A 21,729-nucleotide genomic window follows, 5' to 3' on the forward strand; every position below is an offset into this window, starting at 1 on the left:
CCGAGTGTCAAGTTTGAGAATGCATGGTTTAACATGAATGCCTAGGTTAATACTTTCTAGTGAGTTTATTAGTTTCCCATAGGAAAAATTCACAAGCTGTTATCAGGCTATGAAGAGAGGGAAGAAGTCTGGGGAAGGTCATTTGTGTATCTGCATCATCCAAAATGGATGATAGAAGGGAAATTAGATTGTTTATGAAGACAGAGGAAAAGGCCCTGAATGATATGGCAATATTGATGGGGGCAATGCAGTTGATACAGTATTTCGCTCCAGCTACACTTGAAACAGGGCTTGAAACTAGTGAGAAGACAGCCAGTAAGAACATGAGAAGAAGAATGCATTATTTAGGAGTTCATGATTCTCTGCCATTCTCAAATAATTCATTGAATAATTAATTGAGAGGATGGGTAAGGGAAATTGATTAAATAAGCTTTAGAGGAACTGATATAAATTATTTAGTGGACAGTGTATATTATGATTGATTTAAGAGATTTTCAAGGGTAATTTTGACTTTACTCCCTTAAACAATATTTTCCACTGATTTTAGCACCTAATCAAATATCAGAGTAATATTTGACTCCAATTTATGGACAGATTTGAATATACAAAATCTTAAGTAACCTAAGAATGGAAGGCAAGTTTAAAGAGAAGTTATAAGGTATGAATACAAATTTTTCCTCTCAATAAGCAGTGCAAAAAGAGAACTACAGCTGTAGAACCCTAGAGTTTGTAGAGCTTTTCAGTGTGATTGAGCCATCAGAGATCAATGTTTTATGGTACCATAGTAGGAAATCCTATATTATGATATCATAATACCGAAGTTAGCAATCTTATTCAATTGTGATGGTATTTTAAAAGACTAAGAAAATTAGGATGTGTGTGTGTTTGTACTAAAGGAAGTTGAAGAAGAAACTATTAATCATTAATTTACTATATCCCAAATTCAGAATTCAGAAGTTGGCATGGTATAGATTCAGGAATTTTTTTGTCTGTGTTAGATTTAAGGAAGGAGTGAATATTATTTGATACCCATAGGAAGACTAAACCTAAAGAGAATATAAATACTTTTTTTCTAGGGAGATTTTTTTTCCTTTGAAAAAATGCTTCAGGGTAAGACTAGAGTCTAAACTCTGTGGGGACAGTGGCTATTGGTGAGTGTATTTGGAAGTGTAGGTATAGTTAAATAATAAACTTGATTCTTGGAGTTAAGGACTCTGAAAAAGCAAGAAATGTTACTTCTCTAAGGGCAAGATCAAGGAAGTTAATTTGAAAAATGTCATTTAACAGGTGTGAGTTTTGACACACTTCAGTGAATATGTGCACCATGTTGTTTATTGACAAGGGGAAAAAGAATTACTTATGTCATTAACAAGACCACTTCTTACCAATCTGAAAGAACTAAAGATATTTGGAGAGTTCAGATGGTATTATAATTGATTCATCCAAGATTACTCCTAGAGTGAAATAAGTGGATTGGCATTCAGCATCTATTTGATCTATAGTCATTTCCCTTTATTCGAGGTTTCATTTTCTGCTGTTTCAGTTACCCACGGTCAATCGAAGTCCAAAAGTATTAAATAGAAACTCCCAGAAATAAACAATTCATAAATTTCTGAGTAGTGTGATGAAATCTTGTATCATCCATCCAGCCACCGGGGTATGGACCATCCCTTTGTCTGGCGTATCTCACCCCTTAGTCACTTAGTAGCCCTCTTCCTTATAGAACTGACTGTCTCAGTATCACAGTGCTTGTGTCCAAGTCACCCTTATCTTACTTAATAATGGCCCCAAAGCAAAAGAGGAGTGATGCTGGCAATTTGGATATGCCAAAGAGAAGCTGTAAAGTACTTTCTTTAGGTGAAAAGGTGAAAGTTCTTGGTTTAATAAGGAAAGAAAAAATCATTTGCTGAGGTTGCTAAGATCTATGGTAAGAATGAATCTTCTGTATGTGAAATTGTGAAGAAGGAAAAATAAATTCATGCTAGTTTTGCGGTCACACCTCAAATTGCAAAAGTTATGGCCACAGTGCATGATAAGTGCTTAGTTAAGATGGAAAAGGCATTAAATTTGTACAATAAGATATTTTGAGAGAGGAAGGGACCACATTCACATAACTTTTATTATAGCATATTGCTATAATTTTTACATTTTATTATTAGTTATTGTTAACCTCTTACTGTGCCTATCTTATAAATTTTATCATAGGTATGTAAGTATAGGAAAAAAACACAGTATATATAGGATTCGGTGCTATCTGCTGTTTCATGCAACCACTGGGGTCTTGGAATGTATACCCTGAGGATAAGGGGGCTACTGCATTTTCTAGTATACCTTCCTAAGGCAGAGGATAGAAGTTAAGAAAAAAAAAATCCCAAACCCTCTTTCAGCTTGGGATCTTTATATAAAAGAAATTCCACAAACTCAGTGCATTTATGTGAGACTTGGAATTTGAAAATAAGGAAAGGCAGTTATCCTGGTGCTTTAGCTTTTGTGGCCAGCAAGCATCGCTGTGGAGACATAAGTATTCATCTGTAGCATCATTTCCGTGTACTTAACTCCCTAGGTAGTAAGCACAATAGCTGTTTTTCTTTGTGAGTTTAGATGGAAAATCTATAGACTCTATGTACATTTAATGAAAATTATGAAGCAGTAACAATTGTTACAATCACACGGGTCAAGAAATGGAACATTGGCAACAACCAAGAATCCCCTCCATGCCTTGCATCATCACAAAACCCTCCCATAGCACAAACAATAACCACTTACCTAACTTTTATGTTAATATGTTAACCCATTCATTGTTTTTCTTTGTAGATTTATTACTTATGTGCACATTCCTATAATACTGTTGATAGATATTTGTGTTGTTTTCTATTTATGGCTGTAATGAACAATGCTGAACAAGATACATGTTTATATATGTATCCTAGTACACAGGAGAACACATTTCTCTAGGGAGTGAACTACTGGGTTACAGGGAAGTTTCAGGAATGAGATGCTGAGTCACAGAGAATATATGTCCTTAAACCACAAGATAATGACAAGTGGTCAAATCAACTTACACTTCCAACAGTGGTGGTGACTGATATTTAAATTCCTTGACATTAGTTGTTATCATTTATTTTAATATTTCCTATCTAATCTGTGTGTAGTGGTACCTCATTATGGTGTGAATTTTAGTTTTCATGATTACTAGTGAAAATATAAATATTTTACAATTTTAAATATAGTTATTGGCTTTTGGGATTTGCTGTTTATTGAAGGGTCTATTGAATTTTTGGCCTATTTTTCTATTGGGTTATTTGCCTTTTTATTCTTGCTTTTAAGAGTTTATTTCATTTTTTAATTGAAGTATAGTTGATTTACAATATTATATTACTTTCAGATGTAGAACATAGTGATTCAATATTTTTACAGATTATACTCCATTTAAAGTTATTATAAAATATTGGCCATATTTCCTGAACTGTAAATATATCTTTGTAGCTGATTTATTTTACACATTTTATACCTCTTTATCCCCTAGCCCTATCTTGCTCCTTCCTCCTTCTCTTTCCCCACTGGTAACCACTAGTCTGTTCTCTATAACTGTGAGTGTATTTCAGTTTTGTTATATTCATTCATTTTAGTTTTTAGATTCCACATAGAAATGATAACATACAGTATTTGTCTTTCTCTGTCTGACTTATTTCACTAATAATAATACCCTCCATGTCCATCCATGTTGTTGCAAATGGCAGGATTTCTTTCTTTTTCATGGCTGAGTAATATTTCTCTGTGTGTGTGAGTGTGTGTGTGTGTGTGTGTGTGTGTATCATACCACATGTTATTTATTCATTTGGCTGTTAACAGGCACTTAGGTTTCTTCCATATCTTGGCTATTGTAAATAATGTACATAATGCTGCCGTGAACATTGGGTGCATTCATCTTTTTGGATTAGTATTTTCGTTTTCTTTGTATATATACCCAGGAGTGGAATTGCTGGATCTTATGGTAGTTCTAATTTTAGTTTTTGAGAAACCTTCATACTGTTTTCCATAGTGGCTGCACCAATTCATATTCCTACCAACAGTTTACTAGGGTTCCCTTTTCTCCACATCCTTGTCAACATTTGTTATTTGTAGTCATTTTGATGATAGCCATTCTGACAGGTATGAAGTGATATCTCATGGTGGTTTTGATTTGTATTTCTTTGTTGATTAGTGATGTGCATCTTTTCATGTGCCTATTGGCCACCTGTATGTATTCTTTGGAAACATGTCTATTCAGGTCTTCTGCCCATTTTTAATTGTTTTTTTAATATTGAGTTTTATGAGATGTTCATATATTTTAGATATTAACCCCTTATAGGTCATATCATTTGCAAATATTTTCTGCCATTTAGTAGGTTGTCTTTTTTTTTTGTCAGTGGTTTCCTTTTCAGTGCAAAAGCTTTTAAGTTTATTTAGGTCCCATTTGTTTATTTTTGCTTTGGTTTCCTTTGTCTTAGGAGACAGATCCAAAATAATATTGCTATTATTTTTGTCAGAGTGTTTTGCCTATGTTTTCTTCAAGGAGTTTTATGGTTTCTGATCTTGTATTTAGGTCTTTAATCCATTTTGAATTTATTTTTGTATATGATGTGAGAAAGTGTTCTAATTTAATTGTTTCACAAGTAGCTGTCCAGTTTTCCCAGCACCACTTATTGAAGAGACCTTTTTCCTATTGAACATTCTTGCCTCCTTTGTCTTACATTAATTGACCATAAGTGTATATAAGTTTATTTCTGGTCTCTCTATTCTGTTCCATATGTCTGTTTTGGTGTCAGTACCATACTGTATTGTTTACTGTAGGTCTGTACTATAGTCTAAAGTCAGGGCGTGAGATACCTCCAGCTTTATTCTTTTTAAGTTCTTTTCATATTTTGCATAGTAGTCTCTCTGTATGTTGCAATGATCTTTTCAAACTCTGTGGCATGACCTCTCTTTTAACTATCTTTGTGTTTTCTTTTGCTGGAAAATATTTCTTAATTTAATGTGGGTAAATACATCAATCTTTTCCTTTAAAGCTTATACTTTTTTCCATCTTTCTACTTTGTGGCTTAAAGATAGCCTCCTATATTGTCTTTTAAAATATATTTGGTACCATTTCACATATAGGTCATTAATCCATCTGGAAATAATTTTGTTTACAATATGATACAATTTTAATTATTTTTTCTTTATGGATACCCTAGTGCTCAGCATTTTTTAATTGAAAAGTTTGTTATGTCTTTGTTGAGGTGCTGTGATACCTCTGTTATACAGATGTGCCATACATATGTGTGTGTGTGTGTGTACATATATATACATATGACTTTGTTTTAATAATATATGTTTTGGTTTGTTTTTCTGTGTCTCTATTAAGTCTTCTTTTGGTTCATTTGTTTGTCTCTATATCAAAACTGCACCCTCTTTGTTACTATAGCTTTATAAGAACACTAAATATTCAGTAGAACAAGTTTTCCCACATTTATATTATTCTTCAAGTGTGTGGTGGGCTTTTGTAATCTGTATAAATTTTTAAAGAAGTTTTTCAGGTCCAAAACAAAATCTTTGACATTTTCACTTAGATTTTTCTTACTCTATAACTTAATCTTTAGAGACTTAACATCTTTTCACTATTAAGATATCCAACTTATAAACACAAAATATATCTCTATTCATTTCTGAAATCTTCAAGGTATTTGAAAAACTATTATAATGTTGTCTGTAAAGGCTTTGTATATCTTATTGGATTTATTGCTACTTCAGCTTTTTGGTGCTATCTAAAAGAATTTCTTTCTTTTTACTATCACTTTCTGTTTGATGCTATTATATAAAAACACAATTTATTTTTATTGATTTTTATCTAGAAATCTTAAGAAGCTCTCTTACAAATCCTAGCAATTTCCTGTACATTATTTTGTATTTTCTCTGTGCACAACCATATCATATATAAATAGAACAAGTTGTGTGTTTTCTTTTCTAATCCTTAGACATTTTAGTTCTTTTTCTTGACTTTCGCCACTGGCTAAACTCTCAAGTACAATACTGAATAGAGTGGTGACAGGGGGCATCCTTGTCTTCTTCCTGATCTTTAAATCTTTAATCATCTCACCTGTATCTATAATGTTACTCTATGGTAGATTGCTAATTTTCATTTAAGAAAGTTTGTTTCTACTTTGATAAGATTAGCTGCAGGTTTGTGTAAAATCATACATGACTGCTGAAATTATAAGAAACTTTTGATTTAATTTTTTTGTATGTTTAATTTTATTAATTTTGTTGTGTAAAATAATTTTGGTTGTCTGTCATGAAATTAGCTTTTTATATTGGACTCAGTTTGTTTATATTATATTTATCATCTGTTTTCCTTGGTAAGGTCACCTCTAATTATGCTTTCTTATACTACCCTTTCCTGTCTTGAAATGAAGAAAATATTAAAAAGTAGTTGAATAGTGTTCCCTCTTTCTATTCTCAAAGAGTTTGTGTACTACTGGAATTCTTCCTTTCTTTAGAACACACTAGTGAAAAATCTTGGATTTCAGCTTTCTTCATGGTGAGAGTAGTGAGTGCTGATTCAATGTCTGTAATGTATAAATGTATGTATAAATTTCTATTTGTGTTTGAATCTATTTTGATGTTATATTTTTCTAGGGGACTGTGACTTTTATAAAATTTAAAATTTATTTGAAAACACTTTGTTCATTTTTTCCTTTGTAAAGTCTGTAATATGTATGTGATATATGACCCTTTTACCTTTATGATATTGGTTTCTTGTGCTTTCTATCTTTTTTTATTCCTTTTTGGTCTTGAGAAGACTCTCAAGTAGATAGCCATTTTTATTAGTATTTTCAAAGAGCCAAGTGTTAGCTTTTGAATTTGTGTTGTTTATTTTCTATGTCATTAATTTCTGCTCTTGCATTTATTATTTACTTCTTCCACTTTCTTTGGGTATGTCTCTTGAAGATAGCACATAGTTACATGTAATTTTATACAATCTGACACTTATTTTCTTTTCATTTGGAGCAGCCAATCCATTTGCATTAAATGTAGTTACTAATTTGGTTTAAATCTTCCTTTTTTTCCTACTTGTCTAAATCCTTTCATATTTTTCCTTTTCTTCTGGAATCATGAAATATTTATAGCAGTCTACCTTTACTCTATTAAGTTTGAAACTGTAAGCTCTATTTTATTATTTAATGACAATTTCTGTCAGAATTTACTAAATATTTAGACCAAAAAAAAAAAACCCTTGCTGGGAACCTGTAAATCAATACTTGTAATCTGTGTCACACACACACACACACACATATTTGAAAGGAAACTTATTAGAAATTAATTAGCTAAGTTTGCAACATAAGAATTAAATAGATTGTGCCATAGAAGAAGAGATAATTAATAAAACAAGTAGGACAAACAGAAAACAAACTTTAGAGGGTATCAATAATCTCCAACTTGTAGGAGGACTCACACTTCACACTATTTAAAAAAATAGTGGTAGGACAGTAAAATGGCGTCACTCAATTGAAAACCATCTAAGCAGTTCCTCCAACAATTAAACATGAAATTACCATATGACCCAGCAATTCTACTCCTAGATGTATACCCAAGAGAAATGAAAACATATGTTCACACCAATTGAACAAGAATGTTTATAGCAACATTTTTCATAGTAGCAAACAAGTGGAAACAGCCAAAATGTCCATCAGCTGATAAATGGATGAACAGAATTGGTATGTCCATACAATGAAATATTACTTGGTTATAAAAAGGAATGAAATACTGATGCATGCTATCACCTAGATGAACCTTCAAAATATTATGCTAAGTAAAAAAGTCAGTCACAAAACACCTTATATTGTATGATTCTCTTTCTATGAAATGTCCAGAATAGTGAAATCTACAGAGACAGAAGATAGATTAGTGGTTGCTTAGAGCTTGTGGCAAGTAGGGTGGGAATATAGGGAGGTGATGCCTAAAGAATATTAGATTTGTTTTTTGTTTTATTCATTCATTTATTTATTTATTTATTTTGCGGTACATGGGCCTCTCACTGTTGTGGCCTCTCTTATTGTGGAGCACAGGCTCCAGATGCACAGGCTCAGCGGCCATGGCTCACGGGCCCAGCCACTCCGTGGCATGTGGGATCTTCCCGGACCGGGGCACGAACCCGTGTGCCCTGCATTGGCAGACAGACTCTCAACCATTGCGCCACCAGGGAAGCCCTAGATTTGTTTTTTGAAGTGATAAAAATGTTCAAAATTGACTGTAATGATAGTTGCACTTATATGAGAATATACTCAAAATCACTGAAATATATAAATAGGTGAATTCGATGGTATGTGAATTATATGTCAGTAAAAAATGGGATCTAAATAGACAATAGAGAGGATCAGTAAACTTCAATTTTGTTTCTTTGAAAATATAAAGAATGGTATTTTTTTATGTTCATAGAAGAGGAAGGCACAAATAAAACTATGAAAGAAAAGGGGTTTTATTTACATATATTTGGAGTTTTACTAATTATAGGAATAAAGTAAAGAGTATTATGCCATTAATATGAAAATTTATAAAAAATTGAATTAAAAAATAAAATTAGCACAATTGTCTTAAGGGGAAATAGAGAAACATAGTATACTAACAACTTTTACATGAATAGGATAGTCTGGTCAAATGTCTACAAATCAGCAAACAAAAACACCAGGACCAGACATTTTAAAAGTGACTTTGCAAATCCTTCAGGGCTCAAATTAACCTTTATCTTATATAAAATTTTTCAGAGAGTGAAACAAGAGGTTATACTCAGTTTTTCAATATACAATAGCCAAACCAAAACAAATAAATAAATAAAATATACAACACATCCATTTATAGAAATCAATAAAACTATTCCAAATAAAATATTAACACAAGATTAATTTATATGTACCGAAGCAAAAGCCAGTGGAAAATATATGTGAAAACAAAAAAAGAGGTGGAAAATGTCTGCATACAAAATACAAGAAAATCTAATCTCTGAACTTGCTGGATGACTGACGTACAAAAACCAATAAGAATTTAAAATATTAGCAACCACCAGTAAGAAAATGTACTACTATTAGTAAATACTATTCCATTAATACTTTTACTATTAAGTAAAAATATCATTCACAATAAAACAATAAATATCAGGTATTTGAGAATAAATATAATGTGAGTCAAATATTCATAGAGAAAATGAAGCTTTCTTAAAGGATGTAAAAAATTAAATGAAACACTTTGTAATATTCTTTGAAAACATGAATCAATATCTTATAATTGACCATGACAATAACTTGTGTATGCATTGCTATTACAATGAAAATTGCAATAGATATTTTCATAAGCCATGATAAGCTAAATCTAAAGTTTATATGGGAGAGAAGTGTATTAGGCAGAGTTCTCCAGAGAAACAGAAGCAGAGCCAATAGGAGATGTGTATGTGCAAAAAATCTGCAGGGCAGGGCAACAGGCTGGAGACCCAGGGAAGAGCTGATATTGCAGTGTGAGTCCAAAGGCAGTCTGCTGGCAGAATTCCCTCTTTTTGAGGGGCCGTCAGTCTTTTTTCTATTAAGACTTTCAACTGATTGGGTTAAATGTTAATCTCATCTAAAAAAATTCTTCACACAAATATCATGAATAATGTTTGACCAAATGTCTGGTTACCATGTCTTAGCCAAGGTGACCACTAAGTATAAGTAGGGAGTTGAAAGTAGCCAAAAATTTTTGAAGAAGATATGAAAACATTAAGAAACATGAAGAAAGGGCAACCTATGCTACCTGATATAAACACTTAAAGTCATATTAATTAAAACAGTGTGGTACTGGCACAGCAAAAGTATAGACAAACAAAATTGAACAGAATATAGGGCCCAGGAACATAGATAGATTAAAAAAAAGACTAATGTGGTAACATTACAGATTTGTGGAGAAAGGATGAACCTTTTAATAAATGGTGTTGAGATTATTGGAAATTCATATGGACAAAGGGTTAGACCCCTATCTTAAAGAAATGAGAAAATAAATTCCAGTTCAAATCAAAAATTAAATATGAAAGAAAAAAACATTAATACTTTAAAAGCAAAATATGGATATAGCTCTATGAAATCAGGTTAGGGAAAGGTTTCTTAAAGACAACATTTAAACAATCACAAAGTATGAAGAAAAGCTGAACAGATTATATGACATTAATATTGAAACATTTCCACAGCAGTATAGACAAATGGACAAATAAAAACACAAAAGAATAAATCTGGGTGGCCACGAAAATTATAATAGCAAGGTCAGCCTCTTTATCATTAAGGAAGTTTTTATTTATCTACATTAGAAGCTAGGTGCATTGGAATTTTAATGTAGTGCTGTTTATAATAAGGTGGATGTTACCTAAATTCCCTTCTTAAAGGTAATTGATAAATAAATTATGGTTTGTTTTCAAAAGTAATATTATACAATAGGTAAATTGAATGAAATGTTTTTGTGTGTATTAACATGAGTGGATCATAATAACATAATGTGGATTTAAAAAATAAATTGCAGTTACAAAAAGAGTATGTAGGTTTACAAATATATGAACTGAAGGGATGGGTGTGTGTGTGTTTGTGTATGTATGTGAGAGAGCGAGAGACAGTGTGTGCATGAGTTTTTGTGTGTGTTAAATAAGAATATATATGTAGTCAGATATGGCAACATGAACATAGAAGATTTACATAGCTTTTGGTTAGAGATCTCTCTAATGATTGGGGATGATCTGAAGCGAAATGCAGGAATCAGATCTTTGGAAACACGGTCAGGCTCCACGTGAAGTTTTGAAAAATTTACCACTTCTCTGAGTCTGTTAAGATTTATTGCAAGTTCGATCTAATGAGCTGTATAGTAGAATGAACTTTTCAAAGTATGCTTGGTGAGGGATAGATTTCAGATCATTGATTGTTCCCTTAAAGACTAAGGCTATTTGGTGAGACGGCTCCAAAATAAGGATTTTGTCGATATATAAATCTGTTTTCTTGAAGAGCTAATTATTTGTAGTTATGGCAGTATAATTTACTGAAGCTTTAATTTGTGTTTTTTTTCGCCAATAACTCTATTACCACCACTTCAAGATGGTAGTTAACATTTGCTGTTAATTACTTCAGGGGAGATTTGTGTTAGGGTGAAAAGCTGGTGTTTCCTGGAATTGACAGATTTTCCTTTGTTCTTTGAAAAGCACAAATACTTTGAAAGAATAATGTTAGGTGAGAGAGAGAGAGAGAGGAAACAGAGGAGAGCCATTGAGACTCCAAAGGAAGAGGGATAGATGTCCCTGAGGCTGGAGAGAGGGACATATCTTCATGTAGCAGAAAACTTAAACATTCACTATGGCAATGTGAAAATAGGGCATGTCTCCAGAGATAGAGAAAGATTTCAGAAACAGTGGTTATGCACTTCATGCAAGTAATACGGGTTCAGGCACCAACTTTCCTGTTATTCCAGTTTATCAGTGAAGCAGTAGAGTCAGCAGATTTAAAGCCACCATGAAATTTCCACAAGATGTATCTTTTGTTTAAGGCCCAAATACAGAGCCTCTACCACACTTTCCAGGGTTATTTTAAGCCTCTAGAATGTTCATGTGACCTAATGAAAGAAATGGATTCTTGAATGATGACAAACTGGTAGAGTTTCTTCTTTGCCTGATGGGATGAGGGCTTATATTATTATTAAATTTGAAATAGAAGAAGTAAATAAATGAGCCTCTTCTTGACCAATCACTTGATATTCACTTTAATGAGAATACCAATATGGTGTTGTAGAATAACAAAATCTCATGCAAGAAGGGAGCCTAGAGATCACTCCATCCAGCCTACCATTTTGTAAATAAGGAACCTGAAATTGATCAAATGTGGACAACTTGCCCGAACTTAATATTCTGGTAATTAATCAAGCTGCGATTCAAACTCAGGTCTTTTGATTCCAGGTCTAGTTTATTTTTCCCATTATATTAGGCTTTGTTTAAATAAATATAATTTTAAAAGTACATGATACCTTTACTCACTGTGGGACAGTATTCCAACATGAAGGTTTTATTTCTATTTGCCTTTCCTTGAACCTAGGACAGTTGAGGACGACACACACACACACACACACAGCACTCAGTAAATCTTCATTGCTTGGACTATCAATCCATTGTTATTTTAGCATTTCCTTCAGAGATATGATGCATCCTAAGAAACTATATTTTCAAATAGTGTATTTCAGATGAATTATCTAAATGTGTGGGGGTTAGTTCCTGAAAATCTATTTCTCAGTTAATTGCTAGTTAATATTTTTCTATTTTTACCACCTTAATCTGCTATCCTTTACCTGGACTCTTAAAAAGGGCCTTCCAAAGTTTATTCTTGAATCCTTGTTTACTTGTCTATAGGAAACCCCCCATAGATAATCTTTTTTTTTTTTTTTTTTTGTGGTACGCCGGCCTCTCACTGCTGTGGCCTCTCCTGTTGCAGAGCACAGGCTCTGGATGCACAGGCTCAGTGGCCATGGCTCGCGGGCCCAGCCGCTCCGCGGCATGTGGGATCTTCCCGGACAGGGGGACGAATCCGTGTCCCCTGCATCGGCAGGCGGTCTCTCAACCACTGCGCCACCAGGGAAGCCCCCCCCCCCCAATAGATAATCTTAAAAAAAAAATTAGATAATTTTTCTCCCATGTTTAAGCCTCCAAACCCAACTCTGCATTGCACTATCCTATTGTAATTGAATAAAATCAATATTTCTCACCATTGACTAAAAAGCTTACATGATATGGCATCTCCCAAATACTCCTTTGTTTGGTCTGCTATGACAAAAATACCATAGACTGTCTTTTTCTGTCTTATATCACTTATATATGGAATCTAAAAAAGCCAAAGTCATAAAAGCAAAGAATAGAATGGTGGTCCAGGGGCTGGGAGTGGGGAAATTGGAAAAATGTTGGTCCAATGATATAAACTTGCAACTGGTATTGATAGATAAATAAGCCCTGGAGATTAAATGCACAACATGGTGATTACAGTCAGCAATACTGTACTATAAACTTCAAAGTTGCTAAGAGACTAGATCATAATTATTCTCACCACAAAAAAAGAAATGATAATTGCGTGACATGATAGAGGTGTTAGCTAATGCTACTGGTGGTAATCATACTGCAATATACAAATGTATCAAACCAACAAGTGTACACCTTGCACTTACATAATGTTATATTTCAACTATATCTCAATAAAAAATACTATAGGCTTGGTGGCTTAAACACAAATATTTGTTTCTTATAATTCTGAAGTAGTATTTCCCCCGAATACTACTTCACTATTGAGTTGTAAGATCATCTTACATATCCTGGATGCCAGTCTATGTTATGTATATATCTATATATCTATATCTATCTATATCTATATCTCATGAATATTTTCTCTAATCTGTGGCTTGCCCTTTCATTTTCTAATGGTGTCTTTAAAAGTGCAGAAATTTAAAATTTTAATGTAGGTATAATTTTTTTTATAATTATCGAAATGCTATTTTTAAAATTCTGAGGTAACGTGGTTTTAATTATAAATTGAAAAGCAGATAGTATAGGTATGTGATTTTGTATCTCACGCAGAATTTGGCAGTCTGGTAGCTTGTGAATATTTTCTGTTTGTACTATTATTGAATGTATGAATTTATTTACGATAAATATACTTACGTGATACATAGAGAATATTTAAATTGTCAGGATTTGCTATTTCCCCATAACCTTTCTCCTCTCAATACTCTGAAGACTTGAAATGTTTACTTTCTTAATTGGTACAAGGCCTTTGTTGAGGTGGGGGGTGGACGGGAGAGAGATACAAAGAATGTAGAGAATATAAATAATAGCCCAGGCTATTCTCTATGAGGAAGAATGAAAGAGGGCAGAGGGGTAAGAAGGATAGGGAACAATAAAGGAAGGGTGAGGACAGGAGAGAAGAGGTAAAAGGAAAGAGCAGTCACTATCAGGAATGGGATTTAGGAAAGGGAGTGTGTAAAAAATTGTTCGGAATCCTAGCTGTGTGCTGCCTCCATCTTTAAAACAAATCAACATGATTTTCAGTGCTTTCTGCAGGTTGGTTTCTGTTTGTGTGCATTATCATACCTAGGCTGTGTTATATTTGACATCCTAAATTTTCATGGAGTTTATTTCCCACTCTGACATCTATGTATCTTACTGACACAACTTGAGTACTTCCTACTTTTTCTCATGTCCAATCACCATAAACTCATCAATACAAGGGACTATCATAATGCTTTTTTGATATCCAGATGACTAATCTCCCTATGGACTATAATATTATAGAAATTGGGAGACTTGGCATAGCACTCAAGTAAGACAGAGTTTGAGTGTACTTCTGTCTCTGTCAGATAGAAGTAAACTGCTCCATTATCTTTGCTGTTTGATGTGGAGACAACTATTCGCCAGATCAATAGCTGTATATCAGGAGTTAGAGATGTTTTGATTTGTTCCAGGAAAAAAAGGCCCATAAAATCCAGCAGCTTTGATTAGAATTAGTACCTCATTATCTTATGATAATCAACAATCATTGTCCATGACTTATTTGCCTTTTTTACAGGCCAAACAGATTATTTAAATGGGGCAGGTGATGGAGATTGCCATCTGCATGGTTATTTTAGTCTCTGCAAATTCCCCAGATATGTGCTATTGCTATTTTTTGGTATTGTTTTCATGTAAGGACAGTTCCAGGAGCTTCCGCTTGGCCCTTCCTATGTATTTTTTTCCAGTTGTGGCAAAATATGCATGACATAAAAGTTACCATCTTAACCATGTTTAGGTGTACCATTTAGTGGCATTAAGTACATTCACGTTGTTGTGCAACCATCATTACCATTCATCTCCCGGGCTTTTTTCATCTTCCCAAACTGAAACTCTCTACCCATTAAACAACACCTCTCCATTCATCACTGCACCCAGACCCTGGCAATCACCATTCTATTATCTGTCTATATAAATTTGATTACTCTAGTACCTCATATGACTGGAATCACAGTATTTGTGTTTCCGGTTCTGGCTTATTTCATTTAACATAATGTCTTCAAAGTTCATCCGTATCGTAGTGTGTGTCAGAATTTTTTACCTTTTAAGGGTCATTAATATTCCATTGTATGTATATACTACATTTTGTTTATCCATTCCTCTGTTGATGGACATTTAGGTTGTTTCCATCTTTTGGCTATTGTGAATAATGCTGCTAAGAGCATGAAATTACAAACATCTGTTCAAGTCCCTGCTTTTAATTCCTTTGGATATATACTCTGAAGTAGAATAGCTCGATCGTATGCTAATTCTGTTTAATTTTTTGAGGAACTGCAATGGAGAAGGGTTCAGATTTCTACACATCCATGCCAATACTTGTTATTTATTATTGTTTTTAATAATAGCTATCCTAATGGGTGTCAGGCAGTAGCCGTTCTTAATAGCACTTACCTTGTTTGAGAGTTCTGTCATTTTCCAAGTATGTGTACTCCAAAAATACATTCAGATATGGGGATATATAGTGTAGGTCACTGCACAGGATTTCTAGTGAGGTGAACTTGTGTCAAAATTTCAATTATCACATGGCTTCCATAAGCCCTATTATGACCTGAAGACCACAGTGATGTTTTGGAACCTCAGGTGTGTAAATTTATCTTAATAATCTCTGAAAAATTCGGAGTTTTCCACTTTTCTTTCTAAACATTCCCGCTGGAAAATTGTAAACACCTTTGAGGTAGACCTGGAGAAAAAAAACCCACACTCTATACTTTTGACAGTGTTGCAGCAAAGTTTCTGAAGCTGTTGTAGCCACCTGATCTCTGGTTTAGGTCTGGGCGAGGCTGTAATTTTCATTCCTGGAAAATCAATGCAGGTTTCTGCTCATTGTGCTTGAATTTTATTTTCATTTATACAGTCAAGCCTGCTCATCAATGTAATTCCCAGTGTAAATGTGATTAATCTGTTACTGCTGGAAGTCATTTTGGGTGAAAATAGTGCCACTCTGCCCTGCTGACCTTTGTGATAATTGCACTCACCTTGTTTCTCATATTAAATGCTACCACTTAACCTCTGCTACTCTGTAACCCCATATTCCTGTTAAAAGCATGGGGGCCATTTCATTGGTGCTATCCCGCATTGTCATCATTAGCCCCCAGAAGACAGATTCCACAGAGGTTTTCAAGGATGCTTGTATTTCTCTCATCACAGAATGTCTTAATGTCTTGAAGAAGAATGTTATTGATGACCTCTGTGGGGGCATAACTGTGGGAGAGTTGAGTGGGTTTTACATAATTAATCCACTCCAACATTCTCATTTTAAGTACATGGATTCCTTTGTCTACATTCTGTCAGATAAATTATGGCATCTTGCCCTCTTTGAATGTTGCTGACTATTGAATCTATGTATCAGTCAGCCAAACAAGCCAAAGATTAGAGCCAATTCCATCAGCTAGAGCTAATACTTTGAATCTCAGGTATGTTCTTTATAATAAATTCAACCCCTTCCAACTTTATATTCCATCTTTCTCAGTCTAGCACTTATAAAGCATATGCCAGGGCTTCCCTGGTGGCACAGTGGTTGAGAGTCCACCTGCCAATGCAGGGGACATGGGTTCATGCCCCGGTCCAGGAGGATCCCACATGCCACGGAGTGGCTGGGCCCGTGAGCCATGGCCACTGAGCCTGCACGTCCGGAGCCTGTGCTCCGCAACGGGAGAGGCCACAATGGTGAGAGCCCCGCATATTGCAAAACAACAAACAAAAACACCCAGAAATCCATATGCCACACACACATTCTACAGGTTTCTGCTGATACACATTAGCAGGATATAGCATTTCTTTTGATATATATGCTAACTCCTACCAGGGTGGACATTATACTTGCCTCCTGGGGCCTGGTGGAATCTGACTGTAGTTATTAGGATGCAGTAAGTGCTGATGTGGGTGCATCTTGAGATAAGTAGAAATTTCCTTGAAAACTAACCTATTTAGATGAGGTCTTTAGAGATATGTTAAGTAAGGGAAGGTTAGTTTCCTCAAATGGGGAGGAAGAAGGGTGGCTTCCTTTGGCGAGGAAACCACAGGAAGATTTGGGTTAAAATTTTTCAAATTAATCTGAGTCTGCCTACCTGCACTTATCCTAAATACTCAATATATCCTTATCTTAATACCCAGCTCTTCCTGATCAATGTCCTGATATTCATCTGTGAGACTTAGCACAGATGGACCTTGAACTTGCATTTTAATTCTGCAATTCACACTTTTAGATTTGAAACTTGATCCTCAGCCATGTCTGCTGTGTGGCTATAAGACATGAGAAAATTTTAAGGCCCTCAGTGTGGCTCTCTGTGTCTTCCCATGCCTCGATCTGAGAGTTTAAACACCTAACATCTTTTAACATTAAGTGTAAACATTTTCATTTTGTAAGCTCTCTGGTGCTATAAGAAGCAGCTAATGGTCCCCGTGGTGCTTGTAGTTATTACTGCTGTAATAGACAAAATCAGCTGCCGCTTGACATGTAGAAGTATTGTCTTCAACTGGCAATATGTTCAAAGCAAATATTGCTGGTAATTTATTTATTGCTTCCACTACTCGGAAGAAGCACTTGCCTTTGCATTGGCAATGGAGTCACTACTACATTCAAGCTCAAAACCTTATTCCAGAGTCCCATCTTGAGCATCTTTTTCCTGGGATTACTCATGCAGGACAGGAAATCTGCTTCAGGAAGTTTAGAAAGTAGATTTTAATAAAAGGAGCTTGTTTCAAAAGTTATAAAATCTGGAGTGAAATGAAATAGGAAGGCAACCTAGAGTTTGGAAAGACTGAGTCCCCTAAGCAGAACTGTAATGAATGTAGAGACTACTGGTGGGTGCTGGGGACATGGAGGGAGAAGCCCTTGAGCAGGAATTGGACGCATGAGGGAGACGAAGCCTCAGTTGTATGTACAACTCAAAGAAAGAGGGCATTCTGGGTTCTCCCCTATCCCCTTCTTCCAAACTCTCACCAGTCCTTCCTTTACTCAAAATTAATTGGAAGCTAGTTGCCAGTGAATCCTGGGAAACCGAGTTTTCAGGAGTCAGTCCTCTAAAATAAAAATCAGAGCTGGAAAAAGAGAAATAGTCTTTAAAAATTATTAACACATATATGCCATCCCTTTACAATAACTTCTCACATTCCAGTTCAATTGTTCAAATACCCCACCACTATGATAGTACTTTGACGCAACTCTGTTTACTCCCTTGCTTTCTCCTGATACTGCCTTTGTATCTCTCCTTACTCTCTTACATTCCAATGTCCATTATCTAATAGTGTGCTTGTCCCTAGACCTGTTCCAGTGTCTTTTAATTATGTTGTATCAACCCAAACCATTGCTTTCTCTTTTCTTGATCTCCAGCTTTCAAAGTCTTCCCAAGTAAAGTGTATAATAGTTTAGATGGTTTCCTTTATAAATTCATGATCACTAACCTAAAAGGTCCTTTAATATTGCCCTTTAATTCTGCTATATTAATCTGGACCCATCATTTCCCACTCTTTACAGTTTGTTCTCTCTTTCTGCACTATTCTTTGTTTTTTTAAAAAAAATCTTTATTGGAGTATAATTGCTTTACAATGTTGTGTTAGTTTCTGCTGTATAATAAAGTGATTCAGCTAGTGCACTATTCTTAAATGGCATGTCCCCACCATTTGCTATAATATCAGGAGATAATCTCTTTTAATTCACAGAAAAGAAAAGAAAAAACATTAGGAGAACTTTCCTGTTAATTAACATAATAGAGTTACTACATCTGCTGCCATCTTTATCTCCTTTGGTAATTTAACAGAACAGAAGCTCTATTCCTACTAAACCCAATTCCCTTACTCCTGATTTGGATTGCATCACCTTGCACTCTCTAAGGATCCTTATTTTGTTCAATACCTTCTCTAATCTGGATCTTTTCCACTATCTTTTTGAAACATTCTAAAATCTTCCAAATTGGGAAAAATAATAAAGAAGAGTAAAGCAAAAAAGAAAAGCAAAACCAAACTCACCTTTCTCCACCTGACTTCTATTACTAATTACCACACTATCTCTTCTTCAAAGGCACAGTTTTTAAAATAATTCTTGAAAATGTTTTTCTGTATCTTGGCAATTGTGAATAATGCTTCAATGAACATGAGAGTGCAATCTTTTTGAGATCCTGATTTCAGTTCTCTTATACATATATATATACACACACACACACACATAAATATACATATATATATATATATATATATATATATATATATATACACATATATGCATTCAGAAGTGGGATTGCTAAATCATATGATAGTTCTATTTTTAATTTTTCGAGAAACCTCCATACTGTTTTCCATAGTGACTATATACCATTTTGTATTCCCACCAACAGTGTACAAGAGATCCAATTTCTCCATATTCTCCCCAGTACTTGTTACCTCTGTATTTTTGAAACTAAGCATCCTAACAGGTGTGAGGTGATATCTCTTTGTGATTTTGATTTGCATTGCCCTGATGATTAGCAATGCTGAGTACATTTTCATATACATTTTGGCCGTTCATATGTGTTCTTTGGAAATATATTCAAGTTATTTGCCCATTTCTTAATCGAGTTATTTGGTTTATTTGCTACTTAGTTGTGGGAATTCCTTATAAATTTTGGATATTTACCCCTTACCAGATATATGATTTTCAAATATTTTCTCCCATTCCATTGGTTACCTTTCCATTCTGTTGGTTGTTTCCTTTGCTGTGCAGGAGCTTTTTATTTTGATGTAGTTCTACTTGTCTATTTTTGCTTCTGTGGTCTGTGCTTTTGGTGTCATAGCCAATAAATCATTGCCAAGATCAATGTCAAGAAGCTTTTCCCAAAATGTCCATCGACAGATGAATGGTTCAAAACATGTAGTATATATTTACAATGGAATATTTTCAACTTTAAAAGAAGAAGGAGGTTCTGCCATTGTGGCAGCAGGGATGAACCTGGAGGACAATAAGCTAAGTAAACAAGCCAGTCACAGAAGGACAAATACTGCATAATTCCATTTATATGAGGTATCTAAAATAATCAGACTTCATGGAAGCAGAGAATAGAATGTTGGTTGCCAGGGGCTGGGGAAAGGGAGAAATGGGGAGCTGTTGTTCAGCAGGTATGAATTTTCAGTTATACAAGATGAATAAATTCGAGAAATCTGCTGTACAAATAGTGTCTGTAGTTAACAATAGTGTTAAGCACTTAAAATTAGTTAAGAGGGTCAATTTCATGTTAAGTGTTCTTACCACACACAGAAAAAATGGGACACAAGCTTTTGGAGGGGACAGATATGTCTATTACCTTGATTGTGTTAATTGTCTCATGGGTTTATGCATATGTCCAAACTCATCAAATAGTATACATTAAACATGTGCCATTTTTTGTGCATCAGTTGTACCTCTATAAAGGTGTTTAAAAATGTTTATCTATATTTGATATCTTCCCTTTATTACTTCCTTCTTATGCTTCAATCCACTCCCAATAGAATCCATCTTTTATTACTCCAATAAAAAGGTACTTCATAAGTTATTTCCAAATCCATGGATGCGATGTGAAAATTTTATCTCCTACTTACTTGACCTGTAAGTAGGATTTGCTTCTGTCTTTGAGACTTGATTTTCCTTGACCCAAAAACTCCTCTGGTTTTCCTCTAATCTCTGTGGCAGTTCATTCTCTATCTTCTTTGCAGGTGCGTATCCTTCTCCTCAGACATGAAATGTTGAAATCCTTCAAAATTCAGTTCTAGGCCATTATGTCCTCTCACTCTAGAACTCATAATATGATTTCACAGAAACACACAGCTTCAGTTACCAACTCCATAAAGTTTGGACATTTGTGTACCTGAGACCTCTAATCTGAATTCTGTAAATCCAGTTGCCTATTTAACATCTAAATCTGTTCATTTAAAATATACATAAAGCTAAATACTCATGGTCTCCCTAAACTGCCGAATCTCTCCTCCTTCATTTTCATTTGTCTTAGTGTGTAGTGACACCATTCACCCAGTTGTATAAACCAGGCACCTAACAATAATCCTTGAGTTCAACCTCTCGCATCAGCCACTATATCCTATCCATTTATCAATCTGTATCCATTTTACCTCCTAGATACTTCCTTAATCTACCTAATGTTCTCTATCTACTCATCGTTGTAAGTGGTAAATTAATGCATGAATATAAATTTCCCTGATTGCTTTGCTTGGTACCTATAGTTTTTATGGCAGAAAAATTTATATAAAAAATCCATTCATCTTCCCTATATCTTCCCTTCTGTTCCTCCATCCTCCTGTCCCCATTTCAAGCAAGTATCCAGGACTCCCTAGAAACCTCTTCCTCAGGAAATATGCCATTTCTAAGCATCAAGGTGTGAAGGAGGAGATTACAAGGCAGTTGGAGGATTAAAAGCCAGTGAGTACAACAAGCACTGCCTGACACTACCTTGTTACTGGATAGAGCCTTGGAGCTGCACCAACTCATTAGAGGGATGTAGTTGAGAGAGATATAGGGAAGGCATGTAATAGGCATGGTGTATCTATCTCATCAAATATTTCAACATCCCAAACATTATACAGGAACATTTATAAATGGGACATAAAGGTACAGGTGTCCCGGTCTCAGAAGACCAGAAGGACCTCCACAACACTTTCATGTTACAGGG

At 34.6% G+C, this 21,729-nt stretch overlaps 1 long non-coding RNA gene across 2 annotated transcripts in view; it reads left to right on the top strand.

The window, feature by feature from the left end:
- The window catches only part of LOC308619425, a 930,003-nt gene that overhangs the window by 632,283 nt on the left and 275,991 nt on the right, over positions 1-21,729 (top strand). The window lies entirely within an intron of this gene.

The sequence above is a fragment of the Mesoplodon bidens genome (assembly GCF_964165515.1).
Source record: "Mesoplodon bidens genome assembly, chromosome: 6".
In the NCBI taxonomy this organism is placed as follows: Eukaryota; Metazoa; Chordata; class Mammalia; order Artiodactyla; family Ziphiidae; genus Mesoplodon; species Mesoplodon bidens.